General features: G+C 41.4%; 2 protein-coding genes across 2 annotated transcripts in view; one reads left to right on the top strand and one right to left on the bottom strand.

The window, feature by feature from the left end:
- Positions 1 to 26,419, top strand: part of IDUA (alpha-L-iduronidase) — a 249,301-nt gene that overhangs the window by 80,596 nt on the left and 142,286 nt on the right. The window lies entirely within an intron of this gene.
- SLC26A1 (solute carrier family 26 member 1) overlaps positions 1 to 26,419 on the bottom strand; it is a 93,907-nt gene that overhangs the window by 50,320 nt on the left and 17,168 nt on the right. Inside the window, exon 2 of the mRNA XM_040418031.1 lies at positions 13,073 to 13,187. The gene's annotated coding sequence lies outside the window, so the exon portion shown is untranslated. The remainder of the gene's footprint in view (positions 1 to 13,072; positions 13,188 to 26,419) is intronic.

Raw genomic sequence — 26,419 nt, 5'->3', positions numbered from 1 at the left:
GACCCGGAAGACCACGGAAAAAAACTGTGGTGGATGACCGAAAAATTCTTTCCCTGGTGAAGAAAACACCCTTCACAACAGTTGGCCAAATCAAGAACACTCTCCAGGAGGTAGGTTTATGTGTGTCAAAGTCAACAATCAAGAGAAGACTTCACCAGAGTGAATACAGAGGGTTCACCACAAGATCTAAACCATTGGTGAGCCTCAATAACAGGAAGGCCAGATTAGAGTTTGCCAAACGACATCTAAAAAAGCCTTCACAGTTTTGGAACAACATCCTATGGACAGATGAGACCAAGATCAACTTGTACCAGAGTCATGGGAAGAGAAGAGTATGTAGAAGGAAAGGAACTGCTCATGATCCTAAGCATACCACCTCATTAGTGAAGCATGGTGGTGGTAGTGTAATGGCCTGGGCATGTATGGCTGCCAATGGAACTGTTTCTCTTGTATTTATTAATGATGTGACTGCTGACAAAAGCAGCAGGATGAATTCTGAAGTGTTTCAGGCAATATTATCTGCTCATATTCAGCCAAATGCTTCAGAACTCATTGGACAGCGCTTCACAGTGCAAATGGACAATGACCCAAAGCATACTGCAAAAGCAACCAAAGAGTTTTTTAAGGGAAAGAAGTGGAATGTTATGCAATGGCCAAGTCAATCACTTGACCTGAATCCGATTGAGCATGCATTTCACTTGCTGAAGACAAAACTGAGGGGAAAATGTCCCAAGAACAAACAGGAACTGAAGACAGTTGCAGTAGAGCATCACCAGGGATGAAACCCAGCGTCTGGTGATGTCTATGCGTTCCAGACTTCAGGCTGTAATTGACTGCAAAGGATTTGCAACCAAGTATTAAAAAGTGAAAGTTTGATTTATGATTATTATTATGTCCCATTACTTTTGGTCCCTTAACAAGTGGGAGGCACATATGCAAACTGTTGTAATTCCTACACCGTTCACCTGATTTGGATGTAAATACCCTCAAATTAAAGCTGACAGTCTGCAGTTAAAGCACATCTTGTTCGTTTCATTTCAAATCCATTATGGTGGTGTATAGAGCCAAAAATGTTAGAATTGTGTCGATGTCCCAATATTTATGGACCTGACTGTAAACTGACCAAAAATATAAACGCAACACTTTCGGTTTTGCTCCCATTTTGCATGAGCTGAACTCAAAGATCTGAAGCATTTCCAGATCATCCCAAACATGCTCAATGGGTGACATGTCCGGTGAGTATGCTGGCCATGCAAGAACTGGAATGTTTTCAGCTTTCAGGAATTGTGTACAGATCCTTGCAATATGGGGCCGTGCACTATCATGCTGCAACATGAGGTGATGGTCGTGGATGAATGGCATAACAATGGGCCTCAGGATCTCATCACGGTAGCTCTGTGCATTCAAAATGCCATCAATAAAATGCACCTGTGTTCGTTGTCCATAACATATGCCTGCCCATACCATAACCCCACCGCCACCATGGGCCACTCGATCCACAACGTTGAGCAAACCACATCTGCCCTGAACAGTGAAAACAGGGACTCATCCGTGAACAGAATGCCTCTCCAACATGCCAGACGCCATCGAATGTGAGCATTTGCCCACTCAAGTCGGTTATGACGACGAACTGCAGTCAGATCCAGACCCCGATGAGGACGATGAGCATGCAGATGAGCTTCCCTGAGACGGTTTCTGACAGTTTGTGCAGAAATTCTTTGGTTATGCAAACCGATTGTTGCTGCAGCTGTCCGGATGGCCGGTCTCAGACGATCATTGAGGTGAACATGCTGGATGTGGAGGTCCTGGGCTGGTGTGGTTACACGTGGTCTGCGGTTGTGAGGCTGGTTGGATGTACTGCCAAATTCTCTGAACGCCTTTGGAGACGGCTTATGGTAGAGAAATGAACATTCATTGCACGGGCAACAGCTCTGGTAGACATTCCTGCAGTCAGTATGCCAATTGTACGCTCCCTCAAATGTTGTGACATCTGTGGCATTGTTCTGTGTGATGAAACTGCACATTTCAGAGTGGTCTATTATTGTGGCAGTCTAAGGCACACCTGTGCAATATTCATGCTGTCTAATCAGCACCTTGATATGCCGCACCTGTGAGATGGGATGGATTATCTTGGCAAAGTACAAATGCTCACTAACACAGATTTCTGGCTTTCGCGTTTTGGCTTTCCGTTTGTGAGATCAGCTCAGGGCTCTCACAAGCGGTCCAAAACGGATCAGTTTGAATTCTAATTCTAATGCATTCTGAATGGAAAATTATCCACTCAGAACATTGGCGTCGGTACAGGGGGCAAGGAGGGGCAATTGCCCCCCCCCCAGGTTATTCCTTGCCCCAATGCGTGTCCCCCTGTTGATTCCCCTTTAACGTGCTGGCCGTCGCCGCCGCACTGTAAATTAAAATGCCTGCGTGCTGCCGGCGAGCGGCGGCTAAATAATTCACATAGGGGGCGGCGGCAGCACGGCGAACATGCCGAGAGGCGGCCGGAATAAAACTACGACATGTACTACGGAGCAGTAGTCCTGGGGCACGCATGCACTAGCGGCAGCACGGATCCGACAGGCTGTTCACCCGCGGTAACAGCCTGCTGGAGTTCCTTGCTGCTAGTGTGAAACTAGCCTTAGCCTAACATTACCAATACATAATGCTTATATAATTGTTCCAGCAATAGTGCTTGTATAATGGTGCCCATCCTATAGCATATACAGTGTGACGGCGCTAACCAGATTTCCTGTATAACAGTTGCAACCATAGTGAATGTACTGTATATCAGTGCCACCTGCAGCATATAATACATTATTAACCATAGTGCATATATAACAGTACCAACTGTATCACTTATTACCATATTACTGTCTTCTTAGCTCCATAGCCACATGCTGCACCCATTTTACACTCATTGATACCGGATGGACTCCAGAGACAGGATAAGTTACTTACTTCTCAGGGCAGAGGTTTCACAATGCATCTACTACTCTTTTCCTTTAATTTTTAACATATATTGATTCATTAAATTGCTCCCCTGTGCCCTCCATAAATAAGTGATCTTATGATACATATTCCTCCATGTCCTTCACATTTGACTGGCAGCACTAACATATATACAGTAATCTGTAGTAGGATCTACGGATTACCACTGCTCCATGGGCTTAGCCATAGCCACAGCAGCCATAGCACTTGCTATGGGGCCCAGAGATTGAAGGGACCCAATCAGGTACAAGAACAGTGTATCTTTTTCCGGGGAATAAAAACATGGTTGCTTTTTGATATAATGTCAGCTTTCTGATATACAGTGAAATTATACATACTTTATCGCTACTTGTGCTGCTGCTTCAATTTTCTTCCATTGGAGGGGGCATCTGTGGGGCCCTATGGATTACAGTTCTGCTCCTGTACAGCTCCCTCTTTGAATTGCATATTGACATGCAGTGTACTCTTCCACCGGGCGCACCGCAGGGAAGCACATATTTGGTTTTATTGGGCACCTCTGACACAGTGAAAGTCTATATATGTGTGATAAGCACCACGTCCTCACCATTGCACGAAAGGGAAGTTCTCATCACACCCTGCCACTAAATCATTATGAGTACCTCATGAACAGTGCCCAGTTGGTTGCAAATTTTATTTATTTTGTAAAACCATCAATCCTGGGGTGGACTGGCCACGGACCCCACAGGGAAATTTCCAGGTGGGGCAATGCCCAGCCACCCAAGCACTCCTCATGGCCCCGGTTCAGGTACATAGCGATCTGATGTTCTCAGCATTCATTTACTTATGCACCTGGCTGGCAGAAGAAAATTACCCCCTCCATTAAACTGTATTGCTTTCCTCGGTGATAGGGTTGAATGATGCGGCAGTATTTTGTACTGCACTATAGTATTGCTCACCCCACCTACTTATATTGGCCCTGCCTACTTATATTGGCCATCCCTTTTGTCAATTTGGACCCTCCTGCAGCATATGGCCACTTTTAGTTCCTAGTCCGCCACTGGCAATGGCCCTCTAGACAGGCGCCCACTCTGCTTACCTACATCTGACCATGGTGCACTCTGTAGAAAAAGCACTTTGCTTTCTCAGTCTCTCCCATACTATACTTCAGAGGCAGACTGGGAACTTAAAGTGTCCCTGGAATAAAACCTAAAAGTGGCCCCATGTGGTAGGCGGGTCCAAATGGACAGAAGGTGGGGCAACAAAAGTAGGCAGCCCCAGCAGAACCATATACCACAGTGCAGTACAAAATACTGCCTACATTAATTATTGCTGAGAGCATCAGATCTTTATGTACCATTGGCCCACCGGGAAATTTCCCTGTAGGGTCTATGGCCTGTCCGCCCATGCTACACTCCCAATCAGCAAAGGCAGTCAAAATACAAAGGAGTCTTGCTCTAAATCCTTGTGGAGTGGTAAGTGTAGATGGCCCTCTACTGAGCGGCGACAAAATGTATGGATATAAAAAAATTAAAAAAAATGCAGTGCTTGTCTTTATTATTCCTTGCACACCCAATTTGACACTTCATCAGAGAAGCCGATGCTGCTGTAAATTCTGAGGTACTTTGCATTACTGCAAATTAAATGATAACTTTTGGGTACAGTCTAAAATCCTTACCTTGGGCACCAAGAAAAATTGTCCTGCCCCACGCTGCTTGTCTTGTCCTTTGAGTCTGAGAGACCCAATTTTCTATGCAAAAACATTTAAAGTTTTACCCTTGTTACTGGAAGGGTAACATTATGTAAATGATGTACCTTTTTACATGCCGTATTCTTGCAAAATGCATAGAAAAACCCAGAAAGATGACAGATCCTTGGTTAGTGGGCTTTATCACTTTTAAAACCCATGTTATAGCATCTAGAAGATGCCATAAAAAGCTGAAGATTGTGGGCATGCCTCCTCCATTTAAGAAACCAACATTTTGGACACAATATGGAAGAGAGGGGGATTTTTTTAGGCTTTTCAGTTTGTACAGCTGTGTTAAAGCAATACCGATCCTGGTTGGATAGGGGGTAGTAATCCACCATAGAGTAAAACACATTCTATTTCTTGAAGGCATAAAATGTGACTCCTGTGACGCTAAACCTGCAGTCTCATACTGCATGTTAGATTTCATTCAGATAACTAAAGTGATGATGCTGGCATTCCTATAGTGTATATAACTTAATAATCCATAATAAGTTAAGCTATGCATATCAGAGGTGCTTGCTGACTCATGCTGATGCTGCAACGCAGCACAGGTTATGTTCATCAAGAATTTAATGGGAAAACTTTTCTGACTTTTTGAAATTCCCTTGTTTAGTATTATTTTATTCCGTTTTCAGGCAGTTTGGCCTTTAAATGAGTCATACCTCAAAAAGTATAACTATGCAATGAATATGGCATTTCAAATGAAGTATTATTGTGATATACATGATATACATGCAATTCATTTTTTTGGTCCTTTTTTAATGTACATTACATTTTGCTCTTTTGGTAGTGCCCTCTGCTGTTTATCCTGCGGGTCCACCTTCTCAGCCCAGACACCTTTAGGCTGGGTTCACACTTGGGCGTTTTACAGCGCGTTCAAACGCGCTGTAAAACGCTCAACACATGAAAACCAATGCTTCCCTATGGCCCTGGTTCTCACTTGAGCGTTTTACAGCGCTGAAAAACGCGCTGTAAAACGCCCTACGCTCAAACAAGTACTTGAGCTTCTTTGGGGCGTTTTGACGCGCGTTTGTGGCCATAGGACATTGCAGTCAATCACACAAACGCGCGTCAAACGCGCGTTTACTATTGCCAAAAACGCTCGTCAAAAACGCGCGTCAAAAACGCGCGTTAAACGCGCATATCAAAGACGCTCAGGTCTGAACCCAGCCTTAGTTAATTTCTAAATTCTTAGAAGTATACAGCTACTGTATATCTCTCTCTACACAGTGGAGAAGGAAATTACATACCATATGTATCTCTGGGGGTATATGTGACTATTTTGTATAGGGGGAGGAAGGGGTTAACAGGCGCTAATTGCGATGCATCCTGGGAGATGCAGGGGCTTGATAAGCGGCTGCCAGTCCGAAGAAAGGAAAGAATTTCCTCCAGATAATTGAGTAAATGAGTTTTAAAAAGAGTTTTAAATTCATGGGATAACCGCTTTTAAAGGGGTTGTCCAAGATCATGGAATAAAGAAAAATCACCTTATACTATCCCTTTCTCTAGTGATATTTTCTGCGGCCTGATTCGACTGCAGCCGGGATGTGCTGGCATACAACATGTGACCGCTGCAGCCATTCATCGTCCTCAGCGGTTCTCAGAAATAAGATGATTTTATATTTTAAAGAGAATCTGTCAACTACGTTATCGCTATTTAAGTAGGGGAATTGCATAGTAGCACGTTACCTTGCTCACAAATGTACCTTTATTTCACCCATTGGTGGTTCCGATCTTCAGAAAAACCTTTGAAATGCAAAAGAGCCTGCAAAGTGCCCAGCAGGGCATTAATCTTGGCAGAAAGAGCCTACGCATGCCATTTGCCAGTGCCCAAGCCCACCTCCTCTCAACTTTGACATGACGCTCTCTGCTCTAATATGTATGTCCCCTCCACTGTGACGTCACATCCCAGCCCTAACTATGTCCACCCACCGAAGGCATTATATTCAATTCATCAACTGGGCATGCGCCTAGCCCAGTGATGTGTACAGCCTGTGCCAGCATGTGACCGAATACAGGAGGGCGAACTTAAGGCTGGGATGTGACGTGGTGGTGGAGGGGGCATCATATCAAAGTCGAGAGGAGGTGGGCTTGGGCACTGGCAAGAGACATGCCTGGCCTCCTTTCGCCGAGATCAACAGATTAACAGATTAAGAGATTGCAGGCTCATATGCATTTCAAACAAAGGGGCACATTTATTAATACCGACGTTTCAGATGCCGGTCTTACTAAAGCCCTAAGCTGGCGGCGGATCCACCGCAGTTATGAAGAGGCGCTGGCCTTTTCATAATTTCAACGGATCCTGTGTGAGTTCTAAATGTAAAACAGCTTCATAAACCTTTTTCTACACCTGAAACCGGCATACAAAATGGTAAATGAAATAGGCCTACCAACCTATCCCTGTCTACACCCACTTTTTTAGACCTGGCGTGAGTGAGAAGAAGTCGCAGATTGCTGCACAACTAACCATTGCGCCACAATCTGTGCCTGAAATACGCCTAATTTAGGCATATATCAGATTGTTAAATGACACCCAAAGTTTTCTGAAGATCGGAATCGCTAATGGTTGAAAGAAAGGTACATTTGTGAATAAGATGACGTGCTACTTTGCAATTCCCTTACTTAAAGGGGCTGTCTCACTTAGGCAACTGGCATTTATTATGTAGAGGAAGTAAATACAAGGCACTTACTACTGTATTGGGATTGTCCATATTGCCTCCTTTGCTGGTTTGAGTCATCACATTATACACTGCTCATTTCCATGGTTACGACCACCATGCAATCCATCAGTGGTGTTCATGCTTGCACACCATCAGAAAAAACACTAGCCTATGTGCGCTACCAAGGTCCCGGCCACCAAATAGACTGATGCTTTTTCATATAGTGTGCAAGCACGACCACCACTGATGGATTGAAGGGTGGTCGTAACCATGGAAATGAGTGTATAATGTAATGGAAAAATTTATCCAGCTAGTAAAAGAAGCAATATAGGTAATATATTAGTAAGTTGCTTGCATTTACTTCCTCTACATAATAAATGCTATTTGCTGAAGTGAGACAACCCCTTTAAGTAAGGGAATTGCAAAGTAGCATGTCACCTTATTCACAAAAGAACCCTAAGTTATTGCAGGGCTTGTCCGAGATCTTTAAATATCTATGACAACCTTTTTAATGACCAGGCCTGAAAAGGACTTAATGATCAGACTCTTTGTGCAATTTTGTGCATATGGCAGTTTAAACCGTACATGTACGGCGCTGGGCTGATCGGGCGACACGGACCTGGCAGTCACTGACAGCCGGGCCCCTGCTGCATACGCAAAACACCGGTGAAAACACTGATGCCGGCGTATTAACCCCTTGTATGCCGCGGCATGCAGAGGGTTGCGGAGGGTACTAGTGGCCTCCACATCTCCATCACGTCCCCGCACTGCAGTGACAGGGACCCGATGGCAGAGAAGGCAGCCCAATGCCTTCCATAGGCATCGGGGCTTGCCTTCTATGGAAGCCTGTGAGATCCAGCCCCTTAGGGATGTATTGTAATGCATTGCAGAGGGGATCAGACCCCAGAAGTTGAAGTCCCAGAGTGGGACAAAAATAAAAAGTAAAAAAAAGTGTTTTTCATAATTAAAAAAAATAAAGTTTCCAGTAAAAAAAAGCCCCTTTCCCAAAATAAAACACATAAAATTGTAAAAAAAAAAAATAGAAAAAAATTATTAAATCAGACTTATTGGGTATTGCCGCGTCCGTAACGACCGGCTCTATAAAAATATCACATGATCCACCCCCTCACCTGAAAGTCGTAGAAAAAATAAAATAAAAAATGCTAAAACAGTTAAACAGCTAAAAAGTAGACATATTAGGTATCTCCGTGTCTGTAACAACCAGGTCTATTAAAATATCACATGACCTAACCCCTCTGGTGAACACCATAAAAAAACTAAAATAAAAACGGTGTCAAAAAAGCCATTTTTTGTCACCTTACATCACAAAAAGTGCAATACCAAGCGATTAAAAATTCATATCCTGGAAAACAATATATGATGCAAACCTCAACTTTTTCCTGTGGACTGTTAGAAATTTTAAAGGTTTCTCTATAGAGTGGGTATTGATATTTACACACACAATGGGTTAAACTCTAGAATGGATCTGTACTTCTAGTGACCACATAATGTAGCAGGAAGAGGTAAACTACAGGATTCAGTTCCTGGAAGATTCAGGCTACAAGGCATTGTGTCACTTGACAGCTAGTGCAACACAAACTCCATCAGGTGTGGATTTTTGCGACTGCCACGTTGCAGCCGCAGCATGTCGCATGTCCCATTCCGACACCATTGACAATTATTAGATGTGATGTTGCGCTACTTTTATGTTGTTTAGCCTCAGCTTTATAGTGACATTGATATGTCAATATTTAGATAGTATCCTGGCTCTAGCTGAATTACAGGTTCTCCAGCATCCAATGTAATAGTCACACTATAAATATATTTATTTTACTTTCTTATATAGCGTTGATCTAATACGCAGCACTTTACAGATAGTAGTATCGTGCTGTGCACTTTACAGTAAATTCCCCATCAGTATGTCTGGAGTGTGGGAGGAAACCCATGCAACCACGGGGAGAACATACAAACTCTATGCAGATGTTGTCCTTGGTCAGATTGAAAGTGCTGCAAGGCACCTGTGCTTACCACCGAGCCACCATGCTTTTCATAAGATAGGAATCATTTCTGGGTTTTTTTCCAATTTTTTTTACCTGAAATACCAGCAGCATCCCATATAAACGGTACACATTTCAGTGCTTTTAGAGCACTGTTTCTAACAACTCAACACATTAAGTAACTCCATGAAATACATACACTTTGGGGGAGATTTATAAAGCTTCTACTTGGGGGAGATTTATAAAGCTTCTATATCCAAATGTGGATTGCGACCAAATTTATAACTTTTTAGCTTTTTCCGAAACACTCTCTTCTTTTCCAAATCTTTGTGCCCGACTCAATAACTTGTGCATCAGAAAACTGGTACACATTACACCAGATATCTACTCCAGCCTCTGTGCCGGCTGCACCTCAGTTAGTAAAAGGCATGCACCTCTTAATAATTGTGGCTCATCACACACCTGTGCAGGGCAAATTAAGACCACCGCATACAACACCAGTCTTAATAAATTCATGTGTTCCAGCCACACTTATTGCAAACATTTGCCTAAAGTCAAAGCACACAGTATGCAATTTCCATAGTCAAACATTGGTATTAGTATGGGTTGCAGTGAATATCACGGTGACTTTAAAAGTAGCACTGTCATATGGTGTCACCTTGCTACAAGTCAGTTTGTGAATTTTCTGACGGGGGATGTCTTTATGCTGTGAATTTTGTTTTGTGGAAGATGTGTGAGGACACCTTACAATGCCTTCAGATCAGCAACTAGCTTTTCCTCCCTCTTCAATGTCTATCCCTCTAAGGACCACTGCTGCATTAACAGTCTATGGGACTGTTCTCAGCTATCTCTGGCCATCCCATAGACCTGAATGGAGCAGGGGTCACACATGCACAAAACCCACTCCATTCTCTCATAAGGAACCTGACCCTCCTCCATCCTCATCCACCACTCCACTTTTATCAGACTGTAGTGTGCCAGCATGGGCTCCTTAGCACGTCTCCCAGTTCCCTGCTCTGTATTTTTCATGAGTGCCACTGTCGTTACCACTGCCCTTATCACCACCACCATGGCTTCAAGTGCAACTACTACCTCCGCCACAAATGCAGCTATACATGGGATTCATGGCAGTCCAACTGCTGACTGTTCTCACACAAGTCATCAACAGGGAGACTTTCTTGAGTATCTTCCATAGAACATGGATTTGTTGCTTCTTGTTATGAAAAAAGAAGGCGCCCACCAGGAGTGGGCAGTGAAGACAGAAAGGATGCAACTTAAAGGCTTGTTTGGTATTGCAAAGAGGAGGAGCAGGAGGAATGCTGTGAGCCCTGGCTCCAAGGCACGCTGTCAGACTCAGATGTGACTTTGAGGAAGAGTGAGCCACCGAGTCCACAATCTTATTCTCTTTGTCCTCAATAATAATCGGAAGGTAGGGAGAGCTGTTTCTTACTACTGCTACCCACATTTTGCTGTTAGATAATGAGGCATGGGTCTTTTGTTTTACACTCTTCTGTTTTCCATACATTTGATTATAAGGCATATAAGTCGAAAGTCTGGTAAAAGTTTGGTATGCAGATTATTAAATGATACTAGCAAAACTGCTAATGTTTTTATTTTTATTTAAAGGGGTTGCACCATCTCAGACAATGGGAGCATATCTCTAGGATGTGCCCCCAATATCTGATAGGTGCTGTTCCCCCCCTCGATTCATTCCTTTGGGAGCGCCGAAAATAGCCGAGCAGCATGGTCGGCTATTTTCAGAAGCCCCATTGAAATAATTTGGAGACTCACTGCGCAAGCGCAGCCACTGCTCAATTCACTTCTAGGGGTCTGAAGGAAATAGCCAAGCCAGCGCTTGCCTATTTTTGGCGCTCCCATAAGAATAAATGGGGACGGACGTGCATTCTCGATGTGCCCCCCCATGTGCATGCGCAATGTGCCAGCTCCATTCTAAGTATAAGTGCGGGTTTCCGAGGGACCCACACCTATCAGACATTGGGAGCATATGCTAGTGATATACCTCTAATGTCTGAGATGATACAACCCCTTTAAGGATAGAGGCACAATTAAATGTCACTACCCTTCTTCAAAAAACACTTCACACTAATATTGACAGCTGCTTTTTTAGTAAAATGTGTTTGAATTACACTGCATATTGCAGTAATAGAATTCTAACGGGTATAACTGCAATTTTTGCAGTAAATGTGTTTAAAGTATACAGTATCTTGCAGTAATACAACACCATTTTTTTCAGTAAAAATAAAATGTGTTCAATAATACGGGTATAAAAACGGCATTATTGCAATATTGATTTTACTTTAACTAACTATTAACATGCAGAAATATGTAATGCATTTATTAAAAGGGATATAAAACCAGCATTATTGCAGTATTGCTTTTGTTATAACTATCTATTATCTTGCAGTAATATAAAATGCATTTAATAGAACAGGCATAAAAATGGCATTATTGCAGTATTGCTTTTGTTGTGACTACCCATTATCGTGCAGTAATATAAAATGCATTTAATAACACAGGTATAAAAATGGTATTATCGCAGTATTGCTTTTGTTGTAACTACCCATTATCGTGCTGTAATACACAACATGTTTAATAACACAGGTATAAAAATGTTATTTCAGTATTGCTTTTGCTGTAACTACCCGTTATCTTGCAGTTTTATGCAAAGCATTCTGTTACACTGGTATAATGCACTGAAATGCCTAATTACAAATGGTAAATTTAAATTGTTTTTAAAAGGAAAAATGCACAATTGCTCAGCGTTTGTAGCAGAATGTAGTTTGCTATTGGGGTGCTGGAGTATGCCATTCATGCAATAAGCTTATGAACTGTAGAAACTTGATTTTTTTAAAGGCTGGTGACCAGTCTCTCACTCCCTCACTCTCTCTATATGCTTGTCCTGTTCAAAGTCTCTAAACTATACGAATTGTATCTTGTTCTCGCCCTTTACGTTTCTTATAGTGTTCCTGTCACATTACGTTAGTGGCTTGTGTCTATTATAGATTTTTGTCATACACTGCCACAAGATGTCTTTCCAGGTCACAAGCTGAACACAGAATTATGATTCTCCTTTCTAGCAGAAGGACCTGCCTGCCCACTGCCCCCTGGCTGGCTGATCTGGATGTCTTTCAGCCTCTTGGCTAATTAGGGCAAGCCTTCTTTCCCACTTCCTCCCCCTGATCCTCCATATTTTTCTTCCCTCCTGTTTTTTCACAGTTTGTATGTGATTTGTTTGGTGGTTGCATTTTTGTGAAATCCATAAAAAATCCGAATAGTTTAAAATCAATTCTCTCATCTCTAATATAAAGGCATTTTTGTCAATTATTCCAACTTTGTGGCCTGTGCAGACTATGCTCCTATAATGACCTGGTTTGATGAGTTTGGTACACAAAGTGAGTGACCCTCACAGAGCCCTGAACTGATCCTCATTAAACCAATTTTTGATGGATTAGCACACTGATTTCAAGCTAGATCTTCTAGTTCAACATCAGTGCCTGACTTAACAAATGAGAGGCTTTGAGGTGCTACTGAACCATTCTTTCCTCTGGAAAAATTCAGAAAGCTCTCCTTAAAACAAATTTTGTGAAAACAGCGTTTCATACATTTCACCCTCTGAAAGTATCTAATTTATATTATAATAAGTGTCTAAAGTGTACGAAAGAAGGTTGTATGTAGTAATAATCTGTAATGTCATCTTACCTAGGAGTCTCCTTTTCTCAAGTCTTCCACTGAATATGAGTTACCTTTATTGTGACTTGACTCGTGGGCTGGTCTACTTGTAGACACAGAATTCTTTCACAAATTGCCTTAGGTTACCTGTCTGTAAACATAACAGAATGGGAATGATATTGTATTGTACATAAGAGTTTGGGAAACAGTTGCTGTGTGTTTGCTGATGCATCTATCACCTGTCCGTGTTTTAATTGTAGAGAAATAATTGTGCTTCTTATTCCATGGACCTCAATGTGAGGGTTTTAAATAGAAGGTCATGCATTTCATGGGCCATATTTAGGTTTTGTTCACATCTACATTGTGTCTGCTGACAGAAACCAGAACACATTATCCAATCACTTGAATGACAAGCCCCATTGAGTTACAGTAGGGTCCATCAGGGTTCTGTCATGGTGTCCATTGTTTTGATGTTAAGAACAATGCTGCATGCTATCCTGTCCTTACTGAGCACCACTGTTCAGGGAAAGACTGTGGCTGGGTCAAAGTGCTGTGACTGCTTCATTTTCAGGACTAGTGGTTGTCCCAAAGGTCAGAATGTCATTGATAGTAAGGTAATAGTGTATCCTATGAATATGCTATCACTTTATGAGATGGAAATACTCCTTTAACCTCGTCTGGTCTTTAAACATGGTGCCCACACAGAAGCTAAGTGGGCACCCTAGCTGCCGGGTGCCTACTGATAGCACTGATCACAGAAATGTAACTCCTTAGATAACATGGTCAATCATCAACACGGCATCTGAGAGGACTTTTCCCAGGAGCTTTGAGATCGGGGGAGCCATTTAGTTGCCGTGGCAGCCTTGGGGCTTCTGAATGCTCTGAGGCCTGCCAGATTGATGTTCCTATGTAGGAACACAGCGAATCAGACAAACATATGTTGAAGTCCCCTTGGGGGACTTTTAAAAAGTGTAGCGTAAAAAATGTTCTAAAAATATTTAAAAAATATAAACATTCAAATCACCCCACTTTCCCGATATTAAAAATAAACAATGAAAAAAATAAAGATCCTAGGCACCGCCACATCTAAAATGCTTGTAGTACTAAAACAGAAATGTATTTATCCTGTACGTTAATGCTTGTAGTACTAAAACAGAAATGTATTTATCCTGTACGCTGAATGCTGTTAGGAAAAAAAAAATCTAAACGGCAAATATGTTTTTTTCGCGCTTCACCTCCCCAAAATTGGATAAATACTGGTTAAGACGTCATACACACTCCAAAATGGTATCAATAAAAATTACAGATCACCCCGCAAAAAATGAGGGTCAGGATATGGCAATGCAAAGAAAAAATCTTTTTTTTTTTCATAATTTCTTAAGTAACACAAAAAAATAACTATAAAAGTTTGGTATCACTCTAATCATATGGCGCCTGAGATTGAAGTTAACAGGTCAATTTTACCACATAGAGAACACCGTAATAACAAAATCCATAAAACTGTGGCAACGTTGCATTTTTCCAAGTCCACCCAATTAGTTTTTTTTCCAGCTTCCTACCACTTTGTATGCCATATAAGGCTACTTTCACACTAGCGTTCGGAGCGGATCCGTCTGATGTTTCATCAGACGGATCCGCTCCTATAATGCAGACGTTTGCATCCGTTCAGAATGGATCCGTCTGCATTATAACTTAGAAAATTTTCTAAGTCTGAAAGTAGCCTGAGCGGATCCGTTCAGACTTTACATTGAAAGTCAATCGGGAACGGATCCGCTTGAAGATTGAGCCATATGGTGTCATCTTCAAGCGGATCCGTCCCCATTGACTTTCATTATAAGTCTGGACGGATCCGCTCGCCTCCGCACGGCCAGGCGGACACCCGAACGCTGCAAGCAGCGTTCAGGTGTCCGCTCACTGAGCCTGAGCGCTGGCAGGCGGATGCATTCTCAGTGGATCCGCCTCCACTGAGAATGCATTGGGGCCGGACGGCTGCGTTCAGGACCGCTCGTGAGCCCCTTCAAACGGAGCTCACGAGCGGACACCTGAACGCAGGTGTGAAAGTAGCCTTAAATGGTTATATTAGAAAGTACAACTTATCCTGCAAAAACAAGCCCCTCATATGTCTATGTGTACAGAAAAACTTATGGCTTTGGGAAGGCAGGGAGTTAAAAACAAAAATGGAAAATCGCAAGGTCCTGAAAGGATTTATTTATGCTGGAGTAATTTTTCACGAGAATATAGCATTTCCTACTACAAAAAAAAATTGATTTGGCCATTTTAGTCATTGCCAGGTCAGACTAGTAAATTATGAGTGTTGTAATTTTATAGGAGCAAATGGTGTACGCATATAAATAATTTAGTGTGGCATTTCTGTTTTCATTGATTACATTCGAACATATAGTACATGGGAAAAAAAATCACATTATCTTAAAAATTGTGCCAGTTTTTGCTGCTGTAACATTGTGAGCAAAATTATGCTTTTTATAAATTAGCATTTTTTTTAAATAAGAAGTAGCATGAATTTGAACTTTTATTCTGCCAGGCACTGCTCTTGAAAATGCCTAGGAGGTGGAGCTTCACTTGGAAATGCTCACTGCATTGAGCTGCTTCAGATCCCCTGTGCTCTAAGTGACAGCTGTAGTGGTCCCCTGTTTGGATGCTACAAATGTCACTCAGACAAGAGAGGCAAAGTTGTGGGTTGTTGGTCAATGCAGAGATCACAAAACAGTGAAGCAACCCCAACTGGTTACTTGCAGGAGCAGAACCTAGCAGAAAAAAGTTTATATTATTCTTAATAATAAAAATGTCACGGTAGGTGTGTTATTCCTGCTCTCCACAGCTCCTGCCTAGCGCTGTTAGCAGCCTAGTATGTTCAGAACTGCTCACAGACTCTGTTAATGGGGTTCATCAATCATTGCTGTGTCAAAAATTGTAGATCGTGCATGAGAATAAAAATGCTATTAGTTCTTTACTCATATCTAAAATTGGTTCAGTGGGGGGGATACTTTGTATGTAAGTTCAGAACTGCTGACAGACTCTGGTAATGGGGTTCATCAGACATTGCTGTGGCAAAAATTGTAGATTGTGCAGGAGAGGAAAATGCAATTACTTCTTTACTCGTATCTCAGACATCCCAACCTGCAAAAACTCATTTCAGGGAGGTGCACTTCTCATTTCAGGGAGGTTTTCTTTTTTTTTTCTTTCACAAACTTTTTATTACATTTTCCAGACATATGCAGTATCTGCACACTTTGCTCTATGGTGCGGAGGACGGGGCTCATTACCCTGCCCCAAATTATCATATTTATGTATATGATTAAAGGGATTCTGTCACCACCTATAAGCCCTGTGAGCTAAACATATGCTCATGTCCAGGATAGCATTCTGATTTCTAAGGTGGCCTTATAAAAGCTATTTGTGGCTTTATTCTGCGGAAAAACAGGTTTTACTAACCTGTCAATCATTGAATTAAGGTGCCCAAGCAGGGGAGGTCTGTGGATGCATGGTGCCCGGCCGCACGCATCGGCGTTCGTGCCCAGCGCCGCCTCTCCCTCCCTCCCCCTGCTTTGAGATCCCGCGCGTGCGCACAGGCTCAGCCTGATGTGCCGTTGCGGACTGCTGGCATCGGCTTCTTCTTGCACTGTGCGCACGCGCCGAGAAGGGGACACTGCTACAGGTTGCCGGAAAGGTTTACTGCGAGTAAACTAGAGATGGGAAGTTCGGCTCTTTCACATGAATCGGTTCACTTAAATCAGTTCATTCAAATGAACCGAATCATGAATCGAATCTTCGGTTCATTCGCTGAGCTGACAAGAAGCAAGTGAACCCTGTGTGTAATTATCTACCCCACTGTAGGAAAAAAACAAGCATCCGGGGGGGGGGGGGATTTAACACTGGGGTAAATAATATAATTAAAATGGAGGGTTAATTGTGTAAATGTATTTAAAAAAAATACATCTCTCTCAATAGTTCTATAGCTACTGAATGAGACAGAAGAAGATGCCTTTAACATATACAGTACAGACCAAAAGTTTGGACACACCTTCTCATTCAAAGAGTTTTCTTTATTTTCATGACTATGAAAATTGTAGATTCACACTGAAGGCATCAAAACTATGAATTAACACATGTGGAATTATATACATAACAAACAAGTGTGAAACAACTGAAAATATGTCATATTCTACCTCTTGAAGCTCATCAAGAGAATGCCAAGAGTGTGCAAAGCAGTAATCAAAGCAAAAGGTGGCTACTTTGAAGAACCTAGAATATGACATATTTTCAGTTGTTTCACACTTGTTTGTTATGTATATAATTCCACATGTGTTAATTCATAGTTTTGATGCCTTCATAGTCATGAAAATAAAGAAAATTCTTTGAATGAGAAGGTGTGTCCAAACTTTTGGTCTGTACTGTATATCTCCTTGAGAAGCCAATTTGACCCTAAAGGGTTAATTCAACCTGTAATCTAAACTCTGTCCTGTCACTTCTCTTATCTCTCTGCTATCAGTAAACCTTTCCGGGATATATTGTTTCACATGTGGGTGTCAGGGAGCCGCTATCTAATTGCGGGAGACTCCCTGAACTTCAGGGAGACTTGAGATCCCTGGTATCTAAAATTGGTTCAGTGGGGGGGGGGGGGGGGTATATTTTAGACTTTGGATAACCCCTTTAATATGCAAACTAGGCCTTTGCTGCAATGAGGGTGTAACTACTAGTCTTGTAGCACCCCAGCTCCACTTCTTTCTGTGGCCAGCCTTTCCCTCTATCCTTTGCTACTGCCTGGTCCTGTCATTCAAAGCAGCGAGAGAGGTGCTGGCCAATGAAAGGAGGGGAGCATGGGGGCGCACCCTCATTGCACCATAGGCCTAATTTTATTAAGGAGAAGTATCATAAGTCAGGAACAGAGTCTTGGATCAACAAAAGAAAAAGTGTTTTATTAAGGAGAACCACTATGTGTTTATGCAAACAGTTGGGCAGGGGGGTCACTGGTGACTGACTTCCTTTAAGGTAAAATTTATTGTGGTAGACTCTCTATAATATATATATATTTATATATATATATATATATATATATATATATATAAAATGACAGACCAAGTGGAAAAGTTGTGGATGGAGTCTATATCTCTCCAAGATTTGTAGATTTATCTACCTGAGGCAACCCAGCTCCCAACTCCAGTTACTATTTTTGTGCTGGCTTATTAGGAGCCACCTTGGTGAGCTCTATAAAGGAAGAACAAGCCTGTCAGACAAGGTCAGCCCAGGGAAAAAGTGCAGGTGCTGTGAACCTGTGAGAACACGGACCTATGTATATTAGGTTGTACTTACTGCATTGCTGATGTTGTTTTGCATTTGGTTCCAGGTAGTAGACCGGTAATGTGTCAGTTAGGAATTTTGCATGTTTATTTGGCTTTAGATTTTTCTTTTGCTTGTTTTCTTTCTTTTATTTTGACTTTGCAATAAAACTGGCTGTGGTCAGTTTAAACCAAGCTGCGGTGTGAACTGTCACATGATTAATTGACTGCTATGGAGTGCCGTCTACCCCCAGAAGACTACTATCTCACTACCTAATCCCTTAATACATATACACTACTCACAAAAAGTTAGGGATTTTTGGCTTTTGGGGAAAATTTATGGAAAACTTAAAATGTTAACTCTTCAGTGATATTATATCATGAAAGTAGTGCATTTAAGTAGAAGCATGCAATTGTGATTTCCTCATCTCAAACAATTTATTGAAACAAAAGCCAACAACAGTGGGGGGTAAATCCTAACAAAAAATGTCAATGTCTCAAAAACTTGTCATGTGGCCTTGAGCTTCAATTACAGCTTGACAACGATGTCACATCGTGCTCAAAAGTCGACTTATTGTCTGCTGAGGCATGGCATCCCACTGTTCTTGAAGAGAGGCCCTCAGGTCATTGAGGTTCAGGGGTACGGAGTTACAATCCTCTACACGGCGACTCAGCTGATCCTATAAGTTTTCAATGGGATTCAGGTATGGAGAAAGTACAGGCCACTGCATTGGAGGCACCCCAGTCTCCAGCAGTCGTTCCCTAATGATGCAACCTCAATGAGCTGGCGCATTGTCCTCCATGAAGATGAAATTAGGCCTGTGTTGTTCATGCAGAGGCATAATGACTAGATTATTGATGTTATTCAAGTAGTATGGGCTTGTCACTGTATGATTCACAAAGTGTAGGGTAGTTCTGTATTGACTAGACACATCTTTCCACACTGTAACACCGCCACCACCAAAGGCAAACAGTGGCTAATGTATAGTGCTCTTCTTGACGTCTCCAACATCGTTGGTGGCCATAATTTCTGCTCAGTGTGAATCGACTTTTATCAAGGAACAGCACTGAGGCATACTGGTCCCTCATCCAGCATAGATACTCCCTGGCCCATGCAAGACAATGATGCCTGTGGACAGGTACCCTTGCAGGTCGTCTATCATGCAGATGTAAATGAATTTGAATGCTCTGACGTGACAATTGGGTGCCTCTCACCTCCCTTAAATGTGCCTGGTGTTGTGTGACATTCATCATCCAGTTCCGTAGGGCATTGTTCACAATGGAGCGGTCATCAGTGTGGTATGTGTCCAAAGGACGTCCACTTCTGTGCCTTTCTGTGACCCTCCCAGTCTTTATGTATCTCTGCTGCAACATGCTGATGACAATCTGTGACACTCTAAGCTCAGTGGCCACTTTCTTCTCATAACATCCTGCTTGAAGCCTCGCAATGGAGAGGTACTGTTGATCAATTGTCAGGTGTTGTCTTGGTCTCATAATGTCAAAATGTGAACAGCATGATGAGGAGGACTGTTTAAATACCAAATACCAGGAAATTTATTTGGCGATTCATGGATCAAACACCTGTTGTGAATTTTGCCGTTAAGCTCCTTGTTAGAGAACAGCAAGTTGTGCAAAAAGTACTAACACATTGAACAGTTGGACATGTGCATTCAAACATTTAGAGAAGGTCACCTGTAAAGGTTAGAGTGCATTTTAGGTTCATCCTGAAATTTCACCCAAAAGCCAAATATCCTTAACTTTTTGTGAGTATTGTATATTTAGCATACTTTCACACCTGCGTTGTGAAGATCCGGCAGGAAGTTCCGTCGCCGGAACTGCCTGCCGGATCCAGAAATCCGTGTGCAAACGGATAGCATTTGTAGACGGATCCGAATCCGTCTAACAAATGCATTGAAACACCGGATTCGTCTCTCCTGTGTCATCCGTAAAAAACGTATCCGGTATATATATGTTTTTTTGCATTTTTAAATGTCTGCGCATGCGCAGACCGGAAAACTGGATCCGTTTTGCCAGAACACTTAGTGTTGGATCTGGCATTAATGCATTTCAATGGAAAATAATGGCGGATCCGGCATTCCAGCAAGTGTTCTGGAATTTTGGACGGAGAAAATACTGCAGCATGCTGCGGTATTTTCTCCAGCCAAATACTGTAAGAGTGACAGAACTGAAGACATCCTGATGCATACTGAACGGATTGCTCTCCATTCAGAATGCATTAGTATAAGGGTCCATTCACACGTCCGTTATTTCTTTCCTGATCTGTTCCGTTTTTTTGCGGAACAGATCTGGACCAGATCTGGACCCATTCATTTTCAATGGGTCCTGAAAAAAATCGGACAGCTCAATGTCTGATTTTTTTTCAGGACCCATTGAAAATGAATGGGTCCAGATCTGGTCCAGATCTGTTCCGCAAAAAACGGAACAGATCAGGAAAGAAACAACGGACGTGTGAATGGACCCTTAAACTCAGTTTTTTTCCAGGTATTGAGCCCTTGTAAACGGTACTCAATACCGGAAAACTTTAACGCGAGTTTGAAAGTACCCTTATATACCGTAGATACCTCTTAATAAATTAGGCAAATCTGTGGTACTCTATGTCCTAGGAACTCAAGTTTACACCAGCTAAGAGCTGACGCAGACCTGAGCTATAACTTGTGCCAGTTTTTTCCGCAAATTATAGTAAATCCAGTGATCAATGTAAAGCGTGGCTCCTGCTGCTAAGTTTTGCCCCTCTAGAAGCCCCATAATCTGCAACTTTTTTACATCACCAGTGTGGCGTAAAGATGTTGATAAATGTACCCCAATGTGTGCACATGCACCACTGTGCAGGCAGCAAACAACACCATTCCCTGCTGCCATTTCTGAGCGTCCAACATCTTTACTACGAATTGACTTTGATCCAAATTTCAGGAAAAATTTGATTCGCCACGAAGCCGAATTCCCTCGCACTTCGTGGTAATGAATCTATTTTTTTTTTAAATGGTGGTCAAAAAAACATACTCACCTCATCCATTTGCTCATCAATCATTACTCTTGATTGAAGAAACTGCGCAAATTTTGGCCGCGGTGATGTGTGAGATCACCACGTCACCGCACTGGCCATACGAGGTGACGTCATCGGTGATGATGTCACTGCGCCCTACTAACTTGATGATGTGATGACGTCATCACCTCACCACGCAAGATTTTGCGCTGTGCAGCCAACCAATCCGCATCTATAAAACCCTCATCCCGCTGTCTCCACCATTGTCCTGTGAGCTGAGCATAAGGAGAAACATGGCAAGCGCTCATGCACTAGGGACAGTATTGCTGAAAACGATTAATAAAAGAATTTAATACCAATAAGATGGAAGCATTTATTTTCCAGTGCTCAGCGTGCCAACCAGTACCATCCATTCCGCACCCTTTAGAGGGGACATGTCTTAATGATGACAATCCTCATCTTTTGCTGGCTTTACTTCCTAGTAAAGTCAGCAAGATACAGAGAGAAGAGGAGCTGGATATTCCTGATGATATATTCTCATCGATATTAAATGATGTGGAAAAGGAGGAAAAAAAGATAGCAGAAGTAGGGCAGGAGAGCGCTGGGGTTGCAGAATTGGGCATGCCAGCATAACCAGCCAAACCAGCCAAACCCCATACCAGCAACAGTCCAGGTTTAAAGGTGCATTAAAGGTACTGTGCAGCCATTAACAATGAAGACGGACTATACAGTGTAACAATGAAGACGGACTACACTTGGCTGCGCGGTTCTTCACCACAGCATGGTGGTGTCCTGCCCGCAGCGTGGCCACTCCGTGTGGCCATACTCTAAGGCAGAGTGACCTGGGTATACCTGATTTATAGCTATTCATGATGAATTCATTCGTAACAAATCAAATTTCTTGGACTTCGTTGAAGCTACCAAAGTGAAGACCTGACAACCAGCCAAAGTGGTCTCCAAACGTGTGATTGCTGTGACAGCCTGTTAATGTAGCAGCATGTTAACAGCCTATTAAGTCAGAACGGCCTCTTTGCTAAGATCGTCTTGATGTTAGAGAGACCTGGTGACTATAAATTTAGCTTTGATTCTTCTATCATTGTAAAGTATTCCCTTCCTGCCCTTGCTATAGTTATTTGTTTAAGCAATAGTAAAGCAGACTACATACATACATACACACACACATTTCCCCCTCTTTTTCTTTGATAAAAAATAAAATATAATTAATAGCTTTAGCAATAGTATAATGTACTTTGTGTGTGTAAAATATACACACATACACACATTATTTTTTTCTTTCATAAAATTTGTTTCTAAATATAGGGATTTTACCTGTATTTAGTATCTTTTGTGTGCATGAAAAATACAAATGCACGTATATATATTTTTTCATTTATAAAAATAAACTTTAAATGTCCAAATTTGCCCAAGATGAATAGTCAGTTTGAAGGAGTTTCTAATCTTTTGGTACTGTACAACATCTGTTCTGGCAGTATGGTACCATAGAACCAGCAATAGAAAAATTGGCCTCCAAAATGTGCTTTCAAGCCTTGCAGTGAGCCTAAAATATACAGTATGTAAAAAGCAAATATAAGGCATTGCTGCAAATGGCAGGAGTACGAATGAACGTGTTGAAAATGTGTATTTTTTCAAAGTCACAAGATGAATGTGAAAATTAGATATTTTTTTTAATAATTTTCACAGTTTTTCCTTCAATGTATATTTTTTAAAACATATGTCATCTAATGGCACAGAAGAAAGGTTTAAGGTGTCTTGTGAAAAATAATATAAAAATGCATGTAGATTGGCATAGAAATTAAATAATTATTTGCAGTTAGATAGGCCCATTGCTAAAACTGAAAAATTGGCCTGATAACGAAGTGGTTAATATAATGCTCGCATTAGAGAGCTGCAAGAACTAATGTGAAACTCCACAGGCAGCAAAAGAGGAGACATGACCTTTTGATTATGTATATATAGTAATCTTGCTACACTAGTTGTTGATAATTTAGTAACAAGTTAGCCCACCTCTGAGTCTGTTGTAGTTCCTAAATTCGTCATTTCTTTTTTACCTCAATTCCAAAGTCCTTTAGTTACATATCAAACCTTAATTTCTAAAAATTTTTAATTTTTGCTTTTCTTGTTAACCTTCTATCCCAGCCAGCATACACTGTGGGTTAGTAATACTGTATGTTGTAATCTTTTACACATGGGTCTTGGTTGAAGGTTTGATTGCTTTCAACTTACTGTCTAACTTGAGTTTGTGTTTCATTTGTGTGTTTGTGTAGTTTTATTGTTAGCGTCTTGTCCATTGGCGACCTCCATTCGCTTACATTTCCTTACAGATGGGAACTAGTGCATGTGCAGTTCACCCCCAATATAATTGATTGGAGGCTGCCGATGGAGGGGACTAGTCACATGACCCTCCATCAATGGCCATTTTGGGAGGGTAGCAGCACGGAGCAGATGAGCAGACCTGTAAGCAAACATAAATTAGGTATAGTAAACTATCGGACATGGTTTAATAATGGTTATTAGGGTGCCTTCACACAGCAGATTTTGCTGCAGAAATTTTCTTCAACTAAAACCAGTTTTATTGATTTAAATAATGGCAAGCACATGGATTTCTGCATGCACCATTCAGGTGAGTCACATAAAATTTCTGCAACCAAATCTTCTGCTTATAAAGGTATCCTTACTAGCTTGCTTGTATGTACTGTTGCTACATATTCAGCTAGCAATAGACAGTTACCAAACCCTTAATAATGCGTCTTTTGGATCTTGGTGACCAAGCAATTTTTTCAAACTATTTATCGCCGCATAACCTTTTTTATTTTTCCATTGTCTGAGCATTTTTTTTTTTTTTTTTGCAGACATGTTTTTTTCAGTGGTATAATTGTGGGGTACATATGATTCATTCATTAGCTTTAGATTTGCTTGAAGCTTAAATTAATTGGGGGGACTTAAAAAATTTTCATCATAGTTTAGTTTTTTCCCCCATTTTTTTATTTTTTTTTATTTAAACTTTATTTTCATTTTGAAAAGCCATAAAAATTGATGCATAAAATTAATACATATTTTGAAAAAGTCATAAAATTAATACATAGGCCAATATTGAACTCATCGGTGAATATAAAGTGACAATCATAAGGTTATTACATAAGCCAATATTGGCACGTAAGTGTATATGAATTATTGATCATAAATATAATTATACCTACTGTGTCCTTCTCCCATACCATGTAGATTGTAAGCCCTCACGGGCAGGGCCCTCTCTCCTCTTGTACCAGTTTGTAACTTGTCTTGTTTATGATTAGTGCAATTGTCTGTATTATGTATGTGCACCGCTTATCACATGTACAGCGCTATGGAATGAATGGCGCTTTAATAATGAATAATAATAATAATAATACCCCCCCCCATTGGCTGTCATTCCCCTCGATTCGTTCGAGTGCAACATATGGTAAGTACATTAAATATAGCAAAAAATTCCTACGTGGCTCTGCGTGCAACTCTCCGATTCCTTCCAATATCCTCATAAATTTTTATTTGTTGGAGGTACAGACCCCACTCCCTTGAAGAGGGCTGGGAGACAGAACCCCAGTACCTGACCAGTATAGCTTTCGCTACCATCAATCCTCTCATCCAAATCCGTCTAACCCGGGGGGGACTTCCATTTCTGAGCCATAATCCCCAAAGATCACTATCAAGATCCCCGGGTTATAGTTCATTAAAGATTCCGTTTGTAGGGCATAGAAAACCTCATCCCAGTATTTCCTTATTTTACTGCAGCTCCAAAGCAAATGGACATAGTTCGCATTTACATATCCACATTTAGGGCAGCAACAGTCACGGTCCCTATTTTGGGGGAATTTTCCTTGGATTTTGGGCGTATAATACAGTCTATGAAGGATCTTAAATTGAATTAATCTATGTGCACTGGAAACTGTTGCCCTTCTCACATTCCTATAGATAGTGGGACACTATCATGCAGTAAATACACAGTCCAGCCACATTATTATGACCACTTGGTCATGGCCATTGCAATGGTACCAAATATATTTTCATTTTTAAGGTACACCATTGTAAAAATAATAAATAATAAAACCTTTTTTTTTTGATGGGGGGCTGTATTTTACCTTTTTAATGGAACTTTTTTAAACTTTTTTTCCCCACTTTTTTTGTCCTCCTTGGGAACTAGTTTTAAATACTAAAAATACAAAAGAATTATGAGAATTCTTAAATCATACATCAGATCTCAATAAACAAAAGATTGAAGTTGAAAGTCTTTACTGATATAAATTGTGTAATTTGTTGAAGAAAATTATGTGTCAGTAGAAACAAAAATCACCAACCAATTGAGGGCTGGATTTCAAATCACCTGAAAATCAAAGTAAAAAATTCAAGTCACAGGAGGGTCTAATTTGCTTGAATGCCAGCATGGCGTCTCATAATGTGAGCACATCAGTGTGCTCCTGGACATTCTGTGGTGCTACTTGGCAACTTCGAATGCACTGATACAGAATGTCCCAGAGGTTCTCAGTTGGATTCAGGTCTGGAAAATGTGAGGTACAGTTAATTGCATCAATGCCTTCATCATCCAGACCAGGAACTCTCTACCTAAAACCTGAGGCCAGGCAATGTCCTGCACCAAAGTAACTCAAGACCCACTGCACCAGCATAATATATCACAGTGACTTTAAGGACTTCTTCCTGATACATAACAGCAGTCAAGGTACTGTTAGCTTTTAAGGTTTTTATGACTATCCAAGGAAATGTCTCCTCAGACCATCATTGACCCACCACCAAACCGGTCATTCTGGATGATGTTACAGGCAGCATAATGCTCTCTACTGTGTCTCGAGACTCTTTTTATGTCTGTCACCTATGATCAGTGTGAGAATTTACTCTAAATCTATTAAGAGAACTGGTCACCAATGGTAGACCTACTGTACCAATTCTGGTGTTCTCTGGCAAGTTGAAATCATGCTACACAGTTCTGGGCTGTGAACACAGGTCCCATACAGGATATTGGGCCCTCATGCCACCTTCATGATGTTTGTTTCTGACAGTTTGGTCAG

This window comes from Bufo bufo, chromosome 2, assembly GCF_905171765.1.
Source record: "Bufo bufo chromosome 2, aBufBuf1.1, whole genome shotgun sequence".
Classification (NCBI taxonomy): Eukaryota; Metazoa; Chordata; class Amphibia; order Anura; family Bufonidae; genus Bufo; species Bufo bufo.
This window is presented reverse-complemented; position numbering and strand designations above follow the sequence as displayed.